The sequence below is a fragment of the Cnephaeus nilssonii genome (assembly GCF_951640355.1).
Source record: "Cnephaeus nilssonii genome assembly, chromosome: 19".
NCBI lineage: Eukaryota > Metazoa > Chordata > Mammalia > Chiroptera > Vespertilionidae > Cnephaeus > Cnephaeus nilssonii.
Window position 1 is genome coordinate 46,068,125 of NC_137090.1, and position 18,727 is coordinate 46,086,851.

General features: G+C 40.1%; 1 pseudogene across 1 annotated transcript in view; it reads left to right on the forward strand.

The window, feature by feature from the left end:
• The first annotated feature begins 220 nt into the window (after nucleotides 1-220).
• Nucleotides 221-18,727, forward strand: part of LOC307115723 (ATP-binding cassette sub-family D member 3-like) — a 92,288-nt pseudogene continuing 73,781 nt past the window's right edge. The window contains exon 1 of the transcript in view: nucleotides 221-411. The product of the transcript in view is annotated as an ATP-binding cassette sub-family D member 3-like (transcript). The remainder of the gene's footprint in view (nucleotides 412-18,727) is intronic.

Sequence of the window (18,727 nt, forward strand, 5' to 3'; positions counted from 1 at the left end):
GGGAAAATAGTGTCGGCCCCCGGGGTTGCTGTGAGGACGCGCGGATGGACCAGCGCGCAGCTCCCCCAGCAGCAGAGCTGACTTGCTGCGACCCCCTCCCGTCTCCGGTCCAGGTCAGGACTGAGGTGGGAGGTGCGCGGTGTTTCGGGCAGAGGGGGGGGCCCCTCCGCTCTCTGCAGAGCTCATCCGGCCCCCCTTTAGGTCCTGGCCGGACACCGCGATGCAGAACGGACACTGGATTCAAAAATTCCTTGTGATTCAAAGTCCCAACTCTGCCCTTCAGATCTGGGGGACCCTCAACCATCCCCGTGGCCCGCTGCGTCATATCCGCGACGCCGGCTCTGTCTACGTCGTGGGTGTTGAAAGAGTTTCGGAGACCAAACATGTAGAAAATATTTGTTTGATTATAAAGTAACCTCCACCAGAAAGCTGTGATATCTTTACCATTGCAATGATTAATATCCTATCTTGCAACATATACTGGTATTCTCTGTAAAATTCCTCAAGGAGACCATTAGTTAGAAATCTTCCTTAAATAGTTAGAAATCTTCCTTAAATAGCCGCAACCTTCTTTGTTGGAAGGAGGCCCGTCCCCACCGCCGGCCGCCTGGGCGCAGGGCAGCTGGCTCCAGGCCCCTAGGAGTCCCTCACGCAGCTCTGTGTCCTGTGTTCAGAGCCACTGCCTGTGTCCTGTGTTCAGAGCCACTGCCTGTGCCTCATCCGTTCCCTCTTTCAAATTTAGCTTAAAACTCCCTTTTCCTGGAGACGCCATCCTTTCCATCTCCATCTCCTGTTCAGGATCAGGATGGTTTACAGCTCACTGCCAGCTGCAGGCTAATGCATGGCTCTTTCCTCCCTCATTCCCGCCCAGCCATGGCCCTGGGCATTCCCTGGTCTGAGCATTCTCCGTAGCACCCTGTCAGGCAGACACAACAGCAGCCAGGACACTCGCAGTGAAGTGTCGCTCTGCCACCAGATTGCCCGGCTGCTCTGCCAAGCCACCTACCCTCTCTGCGCCTGCGCCTCCACCACTGTGAAGTAGAAGGAATCCAATAACATCACCTCACCTAATGGAGTGTCTTCAGGACTAGCTATGCTAAACCCTGTAAAACACGTGGGAAACCGGGAAGCATGACATGAAACCTTGATCTTCACTTGACTTTTCTTGCAGGACCGTGGGGAGGAGAGAAAGAGACAGGAGCGGATGCCACGTGGCTGTCACCCCGCGGAGGAACGCAGCATTCCCGAGTTACATTCTGAGCACCCTAGTCCTGTTCTATTTTCACACACCAGAAATCAATGTGATGTCTCTGGCATGAAAGACAACTATGGACATTAAAGAGAATGAATCCATCAATCCATCCACCAATCCCACAAATCCAGCTGGGTTCCTGATAGCTCAGGATCTAAGATGACAACTTTCCTCCTCACTTGTCAGTCCACCTTCCCATTCCTGGCCACCATCACCGCTCTCTTGCTGCCCCTTACTCTGCATGATGGGGAGTTCTAACCCAAGGGAGCATCTTTAAGAATTGCTGGGTTCGTTGTTATCAAATCAGCAACTGACAAACTTCTCTCAAGGTCCTAGTGTTTACATTTAAACCCGTGCCTTGAACTATCTTCCAATCAGTACATACATAAAAATGCATTTGCTAAGTGCACAAGAGTTAGACAGGAATTTAAGAGATGTAGACTTATAAGAAATGGTACCTGTAGACAAGAACTTCAGATACCAGGCACGGTACAATTCAGAAATCAAAACTTTATGTAAGTCCAAGGTAATATGGAATGCATGTCAATCTGTAGAGCTTTGGAAAAGAAAAATCCTTTAAAAAAAAAAGAGTTGTCAGGTTAACCTTTGCAAGTAAATAAGAACTGCACGGAGACTTTTAGATAAAATTGGACTTAGAGCAGGTGGGGATGCATGAAGAGGCCATCACTGGAGGGCAGGGTGAGCACGGTGCAGAGAAGAGAAAGGCCAGCGTGAGTGTGAGGGGGCCCTGAGGCAGCTGGCGATGATTTGGAGAAGGTGTGTGCTGGGGACGAGGGTGCTCAGTTGGCTCGAACCAAGATTAGAGGGGACTTTGAAAGCAATGTTACCTGCCTTATTTTTCCTAAAATATTTAGTTGAAGACGTCTAAAGGAAACACTACCTCTTTTCCTATGAATTAAATTTTGTGAACATTGTGATAGCTACTTATGACTCAAAATTCCCCACCTCCCCCCAACTTATACTTCTTAATAGAGTTTGGTGTTTTGGAATTCTGAAGGTAAGAGAAGTAGAATTTTGAGATAACTGGGCTTTTATTCCCATCCCTGCAAGGTCTACTTCATCATCAGCAAATCATTGAAAGTATTGTTAAAATGGTATGAAAATGTAAAATAGTTAGAGTGCAGAATAGAAGAACTTCAAATTCTGTAGTTGTACAGGGTCAGCTTACCAGTGAGGCACATAGACCAATGCCCAGTCATGGTGTGGTTTCAGGAATTTTGGAAAGTCCCCAAAGTGTCACAGCAGAAAATGCTCCCCCACCTTCTGGCTGATGGAAATTCCACCAACAGCGCTTAATCCCTTTAGTTGAAGGTGTTGATCCCTGTTAAAATGTCTATATCATGGAAGCGGTAATAATTTAAGCTGCCCCTCAAGCTACTGTCCCACTTTTTTATGCTTCCTCTTACTATAAACTTCTTAATTAAGTGATCTACCCACCACAGCCCCCAATTTCCTTACCACCCACTTTCTCCTTAATCTTGAAAAATCTAGCTTCTGTCCCACCTTTCAACAGAAACCATTCTCCCCAAGGTCACCAAAGATCTACTAATCATCAACCTTTTCTCACCACTTTGAATGCTTTACTATGCCTTCTTCCTTGAAACGCTCCTTTCTGAGCATCCAAAGTACAATGTGCTATGATTCTCCCCTACTGGACCTAATGGTTTGTCTTTTTTAAAAATATACTTTTTAATTTGTTTTAGAGGAAGGGAGAGAGAGAGAAACATCCATGTGAGAGATAAACATTGATCAGTTGCCTCCCATATGCACCCCAATTAGGGACTGAACCTGCAACCTGAGTGGGAATCGAACCAGCAACCTTTCAGTGCATGGGATGATGCGCAACCAACTGAGCCACACTGACCAGGGCATGGTTTTCCTATGTAGCCTTCATCAGTTCCACTTCCTTCTTTCTGATTCTCCATAATACGGAATACTCCTAAATCCCTTTACAGGTTACTAAACACATTCATTCCTATGAGCTCTGATTTTCAAAGCTTTTTGAGATAAGTATATTATCACCATATAAAGGGTGAGAAAATTAAAGCTCAGAGTGCTAATAAGCAGTGCAAGTGAAAAGTTAATCCAAGCTTCCTGACTCCAAGCCTACGCTCTAAATGTGAACACATCCTAATAGCCAGTTTTCAACCCTCTTTCCTTCCTCTGTACTTCCCATTACAACAAATCCAATTGCCCCTGGAGTTTCCATTTGCTCATTCATTCAATATGAATGAGTGAGTCATCCTGTTTTCCAGGATTTTAAGAATCTGGATATCAGATGTGGACACCACATCTCTAACTGAAATCCAGTGGTACAGGAAGGCAGAATGAGGAAGAGCTGAGTTCTGGGTTAGAATCCTGTGTTGTTGTTTTTTACTTAGTTGTTCTATAATTTGTGCAAATTATTTCATCCTTCTTAGTCTTGCTTTTTTTTTAAATTTTTAAAATGGAAATAATAAGAATGATTCTTATTTACTACTTTTGTGAGGTAGAAAAGAGATAATTTGGACAACAATTTAACATGGGGTCTGAGACATAGAGAGCTCCAACATAAATGTGACATACTGTTAATAAAGAGACTGAAACAGATGTTTTTGGAGACTTTTGTTCACACCCCTTCTTGCTCTATTCAAACAAAAGCCCTTCTTAGACCTCTGCTCTTCTGTCCATGGCACCAATATCATTCATTCCCCTAGTCACCTGGATTTGAAATCTTGATCCTACTCTTTTCCTTATCCAACCAGTGACCAGCTGTGGTTTGGTCTTCCTTCACTCTTCCCCCACTGAGTCACCAATGAGCCATCACCAGTGTCTCTCAGTGTTGACCTCTCCATACCCACCCCAATTTGACCTTCCTATGTCAGTGAGATTAGTTTTTCAAAAATGCAGCTTTTATTTTTTATTTTTTCTGGACTGAAAAAATATCTAGTAGTTACCCATTGTCTCTAGCAGAGAGCACAAACTGTTCCACATGAAATTCAAAACCATCCTGGACGTGACCCCCACATGCACTGTTCTATCCATTCTGCTCCATTCATACCTAACCCTTATTTTCTATTTAAAGTTTGCATTCCAATCAGAATCTCTACTCATAGCCCCAGACAATTGATTTTTATTCCTACCCTCCTCACTGCTATGGCCTCACCCCCTTCTAGGGACTCTTCTGGGATGCCCTCTCTTTACCTCTCTGTCTAACTTGACTTGGCCCTAGCTCAGCTGCCACATCCTTCTTCTCCAAGTCATCACAATTGTATTTAAACTCCTACAGTAACACCCACTATTTATTGATCACCCGCTGTATGCTTTACCTACCTTGTAAGTTATCACCTACTTACTCTTAACACCCATGTTTGACCGAAGAACCAAAGGCTTCAAGGGTTAGTTAATAAACTCTACTATGTACTTCATTCATAGCACCATTGCTGCCCAGCACTTACTTCCATTTTAAAAATGAGCATTTGCTACACTCTATCAATATTTATGTGAGAATCTTTTTCTTCTTGGAGTAGACTGTAGCTTCAATGACTTGACACAATCCACGTCTGTGGCTGTGGGTCACTAATGTCTAGAGGTTCCACAGAAAAGCAGAAGGGTTGGTATACCTGATTGTAAGTGTACATTCTCAACAAATTCTCTCTATCCTGGGTCATTGGGGAAAGGTGTAAGGAGCTCATACTAGCCCAAAGGAGCACCACTGTTCATCAGAAAATGATTGTGCTCACATAGGAAGAGGGGGAAGGCCATGACTTTGATATAAGCAGCATTCTGTGAATGCCTACATACATTAGTATTTAATATTACCTACAGCCGGGTAACCACAGAGATTTTGGGCCATAGTGTTCCACATTTTGTGACATTCTGGGATGGATCTATTAGCCTATTTTAGTATTTCTATCACTAGAATAAATATTTCTGACCACAAGTTTTTTTTTCTTCTTTCTTTTTGTCACAGTGCATCTACCCTACTAGTAAGGGCATTGTCTTATTTCCACAATGAAATATCCAACATGTGTTTGTATATTACAGGCAGCACTGATTCAACTTCCATCACATACTTGAAATATAATTATGGGAGTAAGGTGAATGTGAGACCTTAAAAACATTATCACAGATGACTCTTCCTTTTCTCTCCTCATTCCTATACTCATCCAAACCTGGAAATAGCCCATCCATTTAAACTTGTGTTCTTGGGAGAAGAATTTTCGGAGAGGTTTTTCCAATAGGTAAGAAAAAAGGACATCCTTAGAAAGGTTAGTAATAAATATAAAATGACATTGTCTTGAAAGGACATATTTCTAGGCCACTCCTAAAGACACGATAATATGTAGGTACATATTGATTTTTCACCGCCTACCTTGGTGTTGACATTCTCTCAGGCCTCTCACCTGTGGTGGCCATGGGGTTCCGCTGGCTCTTTTCAAAGAGAACCACCTATTGTCTTTCCAGTTCTCTTTCCTTGTTGCCTCCCCAGAAGCTTTTATCTCCTGCTTCTTTTTAGAACTCAACTGTTCTCTTTCATGCAACTTGGCAGGAGCCCCAAAGACGGAAGATTATGGTCTTTCTCTGTACCTGTGTGTGAATCTTTGTAATTATATTCTCAATCAGAAAGGAGTAATTTTCTTTACACCTAAGCCCTGAAGCTCCTCTCTAAATTTACAACTTGCTTCTGACTCAACCTGCTTTAAGTTACTAACTTACTAAATTCCAAGCCTACCAGAACATAATTACTTTTTAAAGCAGATTTAGTCAGAAAATACAAATGCTAAAAAAGGAATATGAAGTATTCTCTCACAGTTTTATTGCAATATCTCAGTCAAAAGAATCAAAGTGAACTTCATATATTCTTAGTATCCCTGAATCACAAGTCTACCAAGAGAGGTGTGGTGTCCACATTAAAATCCCTTTGGCTTCTTGGGTCAAAATTAAGTTTTGCATCCAAAACAATGCAAACAGTGATGATTCAGCTGTCATTTGGCAGCTACCTTGGGAGGCCCTGGGGGGGCTCGTGGGGAACAGAGTGTGAATAAGATACAGCTCTTACTTTCAATAAGCTGAGAACCCACTAGGAGATGGCAAAGTACAGATACAAATCATTCAGTTACAAAGCATGATTTCAAGGGAATAAATAATAGAGAAGACAGCTAGGGACTCAGTGATAACTTTGTACATAAAGAACATTTTGGCTGCACTTTAAAAGACAGAGATAATCTCAGTGAGTGGAAATGATAGATGGACATTCTGGTTGCAGCAAGAGAGTGAGCAAAAATGGAGGCTGAAAAATCCCAGCCATGATCTAAAATAATTAAAAAATCATATTTGGCTACAGCAAGATTAGAATGAAATTGAGTAGTGAAAAATTATCCTGGAACCTGGGCTGGAGGCATATAAAGTGGGCTTAAATGTAATAAATGAGTTTGAACTTTATTCTTCAGCAATAAGAAGCCCCTGAAAATTTCAGGAGTGGTACATTATCAATTCCTTTAGTAATAGAAGATTCAAAATCACCTTTAGTGTAGAATCTTGTCAGAATATGAATATATCCCTCCCTGTGGGGGTATAGGAGTCCTTTTAAAGCTTAACAACAGTGAAAGAAACAGTGATGGAGGAGAGAGAGAGTGCAGGCATCCTTGGTGGGTATTAATGTTCCGTTTCATGGTGTAGGATGCCAAATGCCTCAAGCATCGTAATGATGGATGCTCAGAGCCTGGTGTTTGACTGGGTGTTGGGCAGCACCCAATCCAGAGTCTTTCTGTTCTCTAAACAGCTTTGCCATCCATGGGGGATATGTAGCCTCTCCCAAAAATCCAAGCGTAGTCTTTACAGGCATTTTGTCGGCATAACAGCAGACTGTTACCATACAAACAGTCATTAACCACAGGCTGTAGGCAAAGCTAATCCGAGTGCGTCGCAACCCATTGGAACCAGGAAATCTGAGCTGCTGCTATTAGGCTCCCAGCAGCTGAGTCCTTAGCCCAGTTTGGCCCAGCTTCCCATCTGTGATAGCAGGGCTGACTCTAGCTGGTTCCCTATTGTTAAATTTGTTAGGGGGTTTTGACTGGTTGAATGAAAAATCATAGATTGACATTTTTTCCTCTTAAAAAATACAATGTCAGAGCTGGACAGGGATCTTAAAGATTTTAATGTCCAATTATAATTCATGTGTGGATACTGAGGTCCAGATGAGGGAGGGTGACGCTGCAAAATTATGCAGTGGTTTTCTGGCCATCTTCCCGTTTTTCAACACTTCTCTCTCACCTTCTCAAGTTCAGTTAATCTGGGAAACAACCATTCCTTTTTCTCAGTTTTTAATTCATATATTCCCTTCTTTCAGCTTTACTTCTGGACATCTAAACTTATAAAATATTTCATTTGGTTTTGGTACTTCTCCATGTCTCCTAAACATCTTCATAGATTGCTTGACAAAATGAGTATCACAAGAAAGATGAGGACCGACAGACTGGAAGAATTGGAGTAGTTAGAAGTTTATGGGAACGTGTGCATGTTGCAGCACAGCCCACTTAGCCGAACGGATGTCACAGAGACTGTGGAATGTCTGTCCTTTCAAGGTCATAAGATAAACAACTCTGGCCTTGGCTGGTGTGGCTCAGTGTCATCCAGTCACTGAAAGGTGGCTGGTTCGATTCCCAGCCAGCACACATACCCAGGTCCCTGGTCATGGCGCATGCAGGAGGCAACAAATTGATGTTTCTCTCTCTCTTAAAAAAATTAATACAAACATTAAAACACTCCACAACTCTAGACATTTCATTTCAGCACTTATTCATGCATTTACTACATAAAATATGAAGGCTGCTACCACCTGTCAGGCTGGCTGTAAAGATAGGTTATCCTTTATTTTATAAGAAGTTCAAACTTCTATGACACAGAACCTAGGTCATAGATCCACATCCTAGTTGCAAGCTGCCTCTAATCAAGACTGACACAGGGCAGAACTATATAAATGCAGGATGCTGAGTGGCCAAAGGAAGTAACAACCACCCCATATAGGTGGGGAAACTTACTAGTATCACCATAAATATACCCAGTTGGACATTGGATATTGACTGTGGCAGAGAGACCCAGGAGCTCTGTGAGAAGACTGCAGGTAAAAGAAGAGCAAGATGGAGCATTTTGAGCACCACTTCTGTCCTCCTCATCAAGTTCACGGAAAAGAAAGGACCCTGGAACACCCAGATTACATGTGATGATCAGTAGAAATAATCATAGCAGGATCCTCACCTTACACTAAAAAAATATGGGAAAATAGGACATGTTATAAGCTAGTAGTATGTCATAGATCCATCCAATGAAGTGTTTTCACATGGAATTTTACTTCACATAATGGATCATGGTTTGAAGATAATGCAACTCACTATCATGGCTTTGTGTGTTGGGGTGTGTATTTTGGTGGTAGGGCAGGAATGAATGTAGGGTTTGGAAAATTAAGAATATTAGGAATATTTATCCCTTTTGGGATAGTCTCTTTGATTCTTTTCATTATAACAAATGGGGAAATTCAGAATTCTAAGAGAAAACTTTAGACTAGTCTCTCTCTGCTCTAAAGGTCCACTTTATTACTTTTTAAAATTCCTTTTTGCAACCCAGTGGAATGCTACCCACCATTCAGATATTAATTGTATACTTTTAGCGTTCCACCAAAAGGCGATCATTTAATTGATGAACAGACTAGACTTTGGCAATAGCTTGACTTTTTCAATGATGGGGCTGGGGACACAAGTAGATTTCTTCTACAACCGCATAACTGATCTTTTGTGGAGGCAGTTGTACAAGCAGCTGAGAGATATTCTGACCCATTTGTTTTCTTCCTTGGGACAGAAATTGTGGTGACATAGATATAGATATAGAGATATAGATTTATGCTATATATCTATATATAAGATGTATATAGAGAAATAGTGCATATATATATAATAATAAAAGCGTAATATGCTAATTAGACCAGATGTCCTTCTGGATGACCTTCCGGATGAAGCTGGGGCTGTGAGGGAAGCCCTGGTCCTGGTGCCATAGGGAAGCTGGTGCCAGCAGCTGGGGGAAGGAAGGCCTACTCTTTTTTAAATTTTTTTACTTTATTGTTTAAAGTATTATAAATAGTAGTACATATGCCTTCTTTTTTTCCCCATTGACCTTCCCCTGGCCTCCCCTACCCTCTGGCACATGCCCTCACACCCCCCCCCCGCCCCCGCCCAATGTCTGTGTCCATTGGTTATGCTTATATGCATGCACACAAGTCCTTCGGTTGATCTCTTACAGGAAGGCCTACTCTTGAATTTCATGCATCAGGCCTCTAGTCTGTATATAATTATATAGTATATGTATATAATCTATATATAAAGTATATATCTCTATATATGTATAGTGTATATCTGTATATATAATATCAAGCATAATTTCTAAACAAAGAAAGCTTTAAACGTGGCAATTATAGATACAACGTATTTCCTTCTTGTTATATATGTGAAACTTTTTGTAAATGAACTTATAGTTTGCTTAATAATAATATGACATTTATATTACTCTATTTGTTTTCTATAAAAAAAGAAAAATAATTACATGGTAATGTGAAATATTTTTGATCTTCAAAAGGGCCTTTCTTCTTTGCTTAGACAAGAACATATTGGGGAACACAACAGATATTGAACTATCAAATCTGTGATATCTAATTTCAGGAAACTCTTTCATTTTTTAAATACGTAAACTGACTCATAATCCTGAAAGTCTCATTACCAAACACTAATTCTAGAAAAAATATGTATTATAAAACTTTTAAATTCACAGATGAAATTGTAATAAAGCAAGGATATTCTTCTGAAAGCAGGAAAAATGTGGGCACATGAATTCAGATGTTACGAGAGCCCAGGAGTCACCACTGTCCCTGGGCAACTGATGATCTGAGAAGCCCAGAGCACTGGCATTAATAGCTGCCTGCAAATCAGGGAGGAGACAAAGCCTTTGGAATTTGCATGATGAGATGGCATATCAGAGAATCCAACATCTATCAGGGGCACATAATTGTGTCTCTCCAAGAAAAAGTGAAGTAGGGCAATTCCAGAAATGTCTTGGGCTTGGCTCTCAATGGGCAGGTAAGTAGGACCAGTTCTCCTCTAAGAATTCATGATTATGACTGGTCTTATATGGTTTTGTACACTGAACTTATAATATTTGCATGGCTCCATAACCTATAATTTGATAAATTTAACTAGAATCCACTTACAAGTGATCTAGGTTTGGTAGTAGCCCAAGGAACCTGGCAAAAGCTATTTCTTCATGACAAATAATCACAATTCAGTCCTTAAAGAATTTCCATAATAGAATTTGAGCAAACATGTGCTCACAATAAAAAATAATAAAACACATAAAACCACTAAGCATCATGATTAAGAGTGAGCAGAACCAAGCTCAGAGCCATACCTTAAAATGTTCAGGTTGAAGATATATGATACAGAGTATAAAATATCTATGTTTAATATGCTTAAAGAAATATAAGAAGAAGCAAGAGACTATAAAAAATAATAAGGTTGATTTATTATCAATAAATACACTAAAATACCTTTATAACAAAATACATAAAATGACACAGATATATATTTAAATTAAGACTCAATAAAAGGAGAAAACAGAAGATTGAATTGAGTTGTAGAAAGAGTTTATGAAATGGGAAGGAAGACTTAAAGGTGTTAAACAGACTGCTTCCTAGAGAGGAAAGAAAATCAGAAAGAAAATGAAAGAGATATTGAGAACTATTGAAGAAAGAGCAAGAATGATAAAATATACATTTAATTAAAGTTCCAAAAGTTTAATAAAAAAGTGAAATAGAATATTTGATATTTGATAGTTGAGAATTTTACAGAATTGATAAAAGGTAAGACTCCTTAGACTTAAAAAGCACAATAATTTTATGTAGGAAAAAATTTTAAATTCCTTAATTTGGACATGTTATAATGAAATAGTAAAATGCTAAGTGTAACAAAATGACTTTAAGATAGATAGAGAAAAGCAAAAGGGTTACACAGAAAAGAAAGGAGACTGACATCTGACTTCTCAAAGCAACAGACATCCAGAAGACAGTAATATAATATCCTTAAGTGATAAAAGAAAATAATTGTAAACCTAGAATTGCATTTCCAGCTGAGTTACCTTTCAAAAACAAGGATTAAAGAAATATATTTTCTGATACGCAAAGTCTGAGAGAGTTGATGGCACAGACTTGTGGCACTTCTGATGTTTATAGTTCAGGAAGAAGGAAGGTTGAAAATATAATTAAAACCAGGTAAAAGAAATGGTACTCAGGAAAAAATGTAAACAGCTATTGATGGCATAAGCAATAACAGCAATAACATATAATTTATTGAGTTAAAAGAATACAGAGCTTACATACTGGACAATAATATCACACAAGCCAGACTTGTCATTTAGAATTAAAATAGTCAAAGTTCCTTGTATTCTTCAGAAAGAAGGTAAAGTATTAACTTAAAAGTATGCTAATGATGCATGTTAATATTTTTAGAATAATTACTAATAAACATAAATGTGGTATATAAATTTCAAACCATTAAAGGGGAAAGGTGGAATAAGGAGGAAATACCTCAATATTTCCAAAAGAATAAGAGGAAGAAAGAAAAAGGAAATAAGGAAAAAAGATATCCTTTTCTGGGTTCCCCCCGAAAGCAAGACAAAATTAAAGCTTATGTACAGGTAGTCTATTGTGGGAACTGACCTGGAGAGCAGCAGTGGAGCTGGGAAAAGTGAAACAGGGAAGGACGGACAGCCACTCCAAGGATGCAACATTTAGATAATCACCACTGAAATCTCACCAGGCACCCTGTGAGAAGCCATGAGTCAGATGCCCCACAGTGGTGTACCCGAGGGATCGGAGAGGGGAATGCTTACCTGCTAGTTTCTGTCCATCACCTATTGGCCAGAGGGTGTTAGCTGCTTCAAGATTCCAGGTTTGTGCATGCGTTGGGAATAGTGCATGTGTTCTTGGAGCTATCCCACGTGGTGGCAACAGAGCTGCCCCTAGGGAAAGAGATGAAAGACACAACAGACAGCTGAGATGAACTGCTGTTAGGTTACATCTGTATGGAGACAGTTGCCACAACAATCACTGTAAGGAAATGATGGATTAATCTGATGTAAGACTGGGCACAGGAGATATCTGATCAAAGCACAGATAGGAAGCAAAAATAAGACGATAGAAATGCGCACCTATTTAGCAGAAGCCACAACTAATGGAAATAGTCTCAGCTCTTTAGTTAAAAGGTATAGACCATCAGTTTTGATTTTAATATTAGTTCTATGATGGTGTTTATGTGATATACTTGGGAACATAAAGTGGTGGGCAAAGGACGAAAAAACATCTCCCTCTCCATGTCATTGGTTATGTACTTTCATCTCGTGGGAGGGTTGCTTCTTCCCTTTGCAGGCGCTCGGCCACCTTTTTCACTGGGCTTCAGCGTGAAAGTTCTGAAAGAAATTAGAAGTCTTTACAAAGGAAGAAATCGAGATATAGGGAGGAAACAGAACCCGTTCACAGACACATGCCCAGAGAGATAGATCTGGGACCAGCAGCTGGATATATTAACCCCAAGTTAATTTTCTCTTCCTCTATACCAAGAGGGTTGGCAAACATTTTTACGGAAAAGCTCACATACTTCAGTCTTTGCAGGCCAGTAAGTTTCTGTTGCAACTACTCAGACCTGCCATCGTGACACAAAAGCAGCCACAGACAACATTGCTGGGCTCCAATGCAGTGTTGTTCACAAAGACAACCGGACTGGGCCCAGGGCAGTAGTTTGCTGAGCATTGCACCCACCGTGATTATTCTCTCAGCCATCCCAAAGGTCTGTCAAGCAACATCATCGCCCATGTCACGCCTGAGAGAGAAACAGCCTCACGTCTTCAGGGATGCTCAGGTTTCCTCTCAGCAAGTGAGAGGCAGTGATCCCCACCCCACCCCACCTCCCCCCACCCTCCCCCAACTCCCCGCTCTATCCCCCCACCCCACCCCACTCCACCCCACCAGCTGATGGAAGTAAAAGGAAGAAAACAGAAAAGGTTGCTGACTTCTTTTCAAAATGACCATTTGAGCTCATACCTTTATTTCTGCTTTCTCCAAAATTGCCTCACAGGGCCTGGCCCCAGTGGTCTCCTGCTGATTTGGGGAGTCATGCTGGGTAAAGAAGGGGTATCACTTCAGTTAATACCACTCAGTTTGATAATAAATTCCTGGGTCTCCCTTCCTCTCCTCCCCACTTTCTCAGCCCCTTGGATAAGTTCCTCTTCCTTGTTAGGAACATTTCCCCCTCATTCTAGACAAATACAAAAGAGACCACCCATCTCTAAAATAATATACATTTTTCCTCTTTCTCATTTGTCCAAGATTATGAAAAAATTTGCCTTTTTTCATTTATATATTTTTTCTAATATTTCCACAAGGATATGGATTTCATCTTTGAGAGAAAAGGAGTCAGTGTGCCACAGAATTCATTATCCTTCTTCCTTCCCCAAGCTTCTCTCCCTCTGGACATGACAAAGAATGGTTTATGCTTATTAAGATACAGAACTTGGCACCCTTGGAGCTAAAATAGGACAGAATTTAATTTGTCCTTTGTAGTTCCTCTTTTCTATCCCTTTTGGTAACATTTCATTAACTTTGTGCTTTTCTCAAAAGTCCATGTATTATTCTTTGTTTTTGAAAAAACAAAACAAAACAAAGCAAAATCCAAAGCTAACAGACTGTCCACAAAGAACAATAGGAAGTGACTCGCCAAGGCTTCCAGTGATGATGATGACTATGAATCTTTGTGAGAAAATGTCATTGGGACTCAGCCATGGAATTGAATTCCTCTTTCCAATTCTATTGGCACGTATGGGGCCTGCCAATTTGATGAGAGAATTGTGGATTATTTAGAAGCACTTCCATCACTGATTGGATCCAGTTTGATAAAGAGCATTATTGAGTATTAGTTACAATCTCAATGACTGAGAGGAGGGAGGAGAAAAATTTAATCTGCTGCCTTCCCTCCAGGAGGGGAGGAAAAGGAGAAATTCATGAAAGACATTCATCTTTTTATTCATTTAACCAAGATTCAGTCTTCACTTACATTTTACACAGCCAAGGGAAGAGAGGTACAAAGTGCTGCAATGCAGAATTATTAAGCCAAGTTTCTCAGGGGGCCTGAGATAACCAGACATTCTTCCTGAGGGATTAAACTGTGTTAGATTGGGAAGGAATAAAGGAAGGAAGGAAGGAAGGAAGATAGTAGTTGAGGAGTCTCCTCTATGCAGAGGATATCAAAACCAACAGTCAGAATACTTATATTTATTTCCTTCTCTGAATGCTCCCATTTTTTTTTAAAGAAAATATTTAACTCCCCAGCTTAAAAAAAAATAGTACTTCCTCCTTCCCCCATTGCTTTTGAATGTGGGCTGGACCTTGACTGGACTCAATAACTGTAGAGAGAGACTTGGCAAATACTGTTGGCGCCAAATAACCCGAGTTAACCTCACCAGCGATAAGACACACATGTATCTCAGTTATGCCCTGAGACGATGTGATGAGGAAGGTACTTCACCTCTGTGGTATTCTTTCTCCAAATCCTCAACCCCCATCTAATCACAAGAGCAACCTCAGAGGAACCCAAATCACAAACATGCTACAAAACGCCTGACCAGTACTCCTCAAAATTGTCATGGTCATGGAAAACCAAGGGGAACCAGAGGGCACCAAGGAGACAGGACCATTAAATGCAATGAGGAACTCGGATTGGGTTGTGGGACAGAAAAGGACATAAGTGGAAAAATGAGTGAAATCTGAACAAAGTTTGTAGTTAAAGGGAATGTGAAAATGTTAATGTACCAAAGTAATGTAATGACTATTAGTTTTGTCAGATGCAGCGTGGTGAAGTAAGGTGTCCACAGTGGGGGAGACTGGATGAGGGGTGTATGGGAACTCTCCGTACTTCTCTGTGAGTATAAAGTAATTCCCAAAGATACAGTGTAAAGCAGTAGAACCACTTAGTAAGGTATAAAAACAGGTTTGTTGTCCAAAATGTCTCCCCAGAGGCATTGCTATGATAAATGAGTGCCTGTGTTAACTTAACAATGTGAGCATCAGCCCCAAGTGCAGCACATGCGGGCGAGGACAAGGATCTTCAGTGTCTACTGGTGTGCTTTGAACGTTAGCTGCATCTGAATGACTTAACACAGGAAGATCCAATTTAAATGTCCTACTTCACAAGAAAAAAGTAATAAAATACGACAGATCTTTAGGAAAAAGGAATAATCTGTACAGTAAACCCTTGATTTTGCGGACCTTGCCTTCACGGACTTTGGATTTGATGGATAAAATTTCTGGTCTATATGTCATATGTGAAGATTAACACCTTGTTAATTTTAAAATGCTACATGAATAAATACAGGTAAACAAACTAATTTGTCAATTTTTTAACTTACACATTCGGAAGACCTACTTTATTATATAAGGGACTTTTGGCTTTAATGGGTAGCCCCTGCCCGAATTAAATTATAGTCCGTTATGTGGAGGTTTCACTATAATGGCCCCTGTTCATCCTTTTCCTGCTTCCCACTGCCATGCATATGAAAACAACACAGCTCACACAGAGGAAGACTCCCATGAGAAAATGACACTTAAGGACAATGTCCGATCCTGGACTCGGAGGCCAGCGGAGTTGACTTGATGGGTTCACACCTGGTGTGCTCATGCTTTCTAATTGGCACAAAAGCCCCAGGCAAAAGCGAGAATACCTGCCTTCCTCTCTTACCCCGTCTCTGCACTCGGAGATCCAGGAGACACATCATCTGGAAATGGGAAGCTTTCCTTTATCCCATGGATGCTGGCTCCTGAGACCATCCCCCACCCTCTGCTCTTATTCAGACAGCAGGTTCCAGAAATTAAGAGAGAAGGAGGGTAGGTGCAGGAAGTGAGCATGGAGGACTACAATCTAGAATGGTTTCCTTTCTCTCACACTTGCATCCAATGGACCAGGAGGTACTGTGGGCTCTGCCCTCCGTGCACATCCCCCGCTGGGCCACTTTCCACCAACAGCACTGAGGTCCCCGCCAACCTTATCCCTTGGTGAGATTACTACGTGAACCTTCTAAATAGTCCTTCTGCTTTTACCCTCATATCCCCTCTATTTTCAACCTCAGAAACTGAAGTGGTTCTGTTAAACTATTAGCCAGGTGGGATCGCTCTCTGCTTTAAAGCCTGCAGTGGCTCCCATTTACTTACGCAGTAAGCACACCCATTACAATGACACAAAGGCCCTAAATATCAGAAAACCACCAGCTACTTTTCTGATCTCAGCCCTTACTACTCTTCCTCTTGTTCAGTATCTAGCACACGGACCTCCTTGCTATTCCTTGAGCATACCAGGTATATTCCCACCTTGGGGAGACTGCACTGGTTTTTCCTCCTGCCTGGAACATCCTTCCCTTAGATATTTATGTAACTAACTCTTCTCCTTCATTTTTTTTTGCTATTTAAATATTCAACCCTATTAATATTTCAACTTATACCTACATAACTTATTCCCTAGCTCCTTACTCTACCTTTTTTTTTCATTTAAAGCTACCTCCCACTTTCTAACATTCTATAATGTGTATTTATTTATTATATTTATTATTTATTATAAAATAGTAATAAAACCCATCAAAATAATTCTATGAGAGAAAAAAATTGTCTATTTTGCATATTGACCCATGTGGAACACATAGTAAGTACTCAAATATCTTTGCGTATAAAGAGATAATGATTCACTGAAGAAGAGTTTAGTAGGGTCAGAGATAAAAAGAACCTCACAGAAGGACATGCTGAGTAATCTAATTTACTTAATAGATAGCCTTGATATTAGAGAACCAGGCAATGTGGTAAATGGTATTTCCTTGGTAAAGAGGAACTGCTCCAGTGGAGTCCGCTAAGTCCAGGAAATTGAATGAGGAGCTACATTTGTCAACCTGTCTTCCACAGCAGAACTGTAAAATATATAAATGGGTTTGGCCATCAAATAACAGTCACATTCAGTAGAAACAGCCAGTATATTGATTGTCATTCAATCTGGACAGTTCTTGTTTTTGGCAAGGGTGAGATTAAAAACAACAACAACCTTAACAAAATTAAAAGGCAAATCATATTGCTGTCACAAATATACTTGTTACATTTATTATAGACAAAGGATACATATTCTTAATATATAAAGACTTTTCTAGTCTATGAGTAAAAGACAACACTAATACTGGAAAACAAAATGGACAAAATATGTAAATAGGCAACTCACATAGGGATAAAAAATTTAATTGATTTAATATCCAAAGAATTAGAAATCTAAATTATGATATTCTGTTTTCTGTAGTGAGATTAAAATATTAAAATATGTGTATTACAAAATTGTCCACAACAAAGATTGTAGCAATATGTACAGCACTTTTAGATTTGGTAATCCCATGCATAGACATCCATTGTAAGGCAACAATCATGGAGGCATTAAATGGTTGAGTAACCACCAATGTTCATAACACCAAAAAATTAGAAACAATCTACACATCCATATTTAATTGGTTAACCCAGTGGGCAGCCCAATGGAAAAATGCATGTGATCTATTGTCATTGCTTGTATTTTAATCCCAACTCTATATCTTCCAGGCTGTATGACTTTAGGCACATCAGTTCATCTTTCTCAGTGTTTTACAGAAAGGGGCCATGATATTGTGTGGTATATTTTAGGAGAAACAAAAAATTCAATGTGAGTACATTGTAGATTTCCTTTGTAGGCATGTGAGTGGAGTTGTGTCTGAGAAAACAGGTGTGATGTAGGCATTAAATGGTGCTTGTAGACCAGAGGAAGCAGTAGATGGATTCTAAGTAAGAGAATTACTTGAAAAAAATATATACATATATAAAATTTTATAAAGATCACATTTATTCAGGTCACTTCAGTAGAACTGAGGAGAATTGACCAAGAGAGGTGATGCTAGCATATGCTGTAGCTGGCAAGTTGTCATAATAATTCAGCCATTGGAAGTGAGGATGATGGGAAAATCTGTAATTTTCAAATGAATTCCATCCTCACTACCTTTTCTATCGAAGTCAGAAAATAATGAAGTTGGAGAATGAGGGTGGGAATGACATTTCAACATTCAGAATCATTGTTGAAATGGTCCAATAATACTGAATTAGTTGTACATAAACCTACCTAACCCTCTTCTCTTGTTGAGCTCATCAAGACAGCTGGGGTGTATTTTCATATTAAACTAGATAACAATAGGTAATTTAGAGACCAGTCCTAGGCAACCACATGCTAGCTGTTTCATGCTTTTTTTTTTTTCCTTCTCCTTAAATATTTAACAAAAAAAGCATTCATTTTTAATAATTTTCTCTGGCCAATGGTCAGGAGAGCCGCACTGGCCCAA